Here is an 831-nt window from a genome sequence, read left to right as displayed (position 1 = left end):
ATGTCTTCAGGATCACCGGAACTGTAGTCAGATTCTTCTTCAGATGAGGAAACAGCCTTTGCCTTCAAAGCACGAGTTCGGCCAAAGTTGGGACCATAGATATCTCTTTTCTCAGATACCTGGAACTCATGTGTGTTGAGCCTCTCAAGTATGTCTGTAACATCCCAAATTTCCAATTTGGAATGTTATACATAGAACATCATTGCATATCATGTTTTGTTGCATTTTGACAAATCCTCGTTAAATACTAAGCAACTCAAGGACCCTCGGAGAGAGTTGGGGATTTTCTCGAATTTTTCAAATTTGATTTTCCAACGAGGATTTTGCTTTTAATTATTTTTCTCTCCGGAAAAATATTTCATTTTAAATAAACGAGAGGAGAAAATATGACTTCTCCAAAACAATTGAAATACTGGAGGAAAATGTTAAAATCATTTATTGGCATTTATTTGGATTTTATTTGCAATTTTTATTGCATTAAAAAAATATTGCATGTTTTCAAAATATTTATTTTGTTTTATAAAAATGTTCACCCTATTCTAGATTTTCTAACTAGACGGGGAAAATTTATTTCATATTTTTCTAATTTTTATTTATTTTTATACGTATTACTTTTCCGCGGAACTTATTTAAAAAAAATGCCCGCGCCGACTGGGCCAAAGGCCCAGCCGACGGCCCGCTCGCGCCTTCCTCTTCCCGCACGGGATCGCCGCCCGAGTCCGGCCGCCGCACGACGCCCGCCGGCCGACCCCTTCCCCAAGCCGCCGCCCCCCTCCCTCCTTAAATACCCCCCCTCTCTTTCTCTCCTCACCCCGAGCCGCCGCCGCCGAC

This window comes from Triticum aestivum, chromosome 7D, assembly GCF_018294505.1.
Source record: "Triticum aestivum cultivar Chinese Spring chromosome 7D, IWGSC CS RefSeq v2.1, whole genome shotgun sequence".
NCBI lineage: Eukaryota > Viridiplantae > Streptophyta > Magnoliopsida > Poales > Poaceae > Triticum > Triticum aestivum.
The sequence above is the reverse complement of the archived record's forward strand: the minus strand, read 5'-3'. Positions refer to the sequence as shown.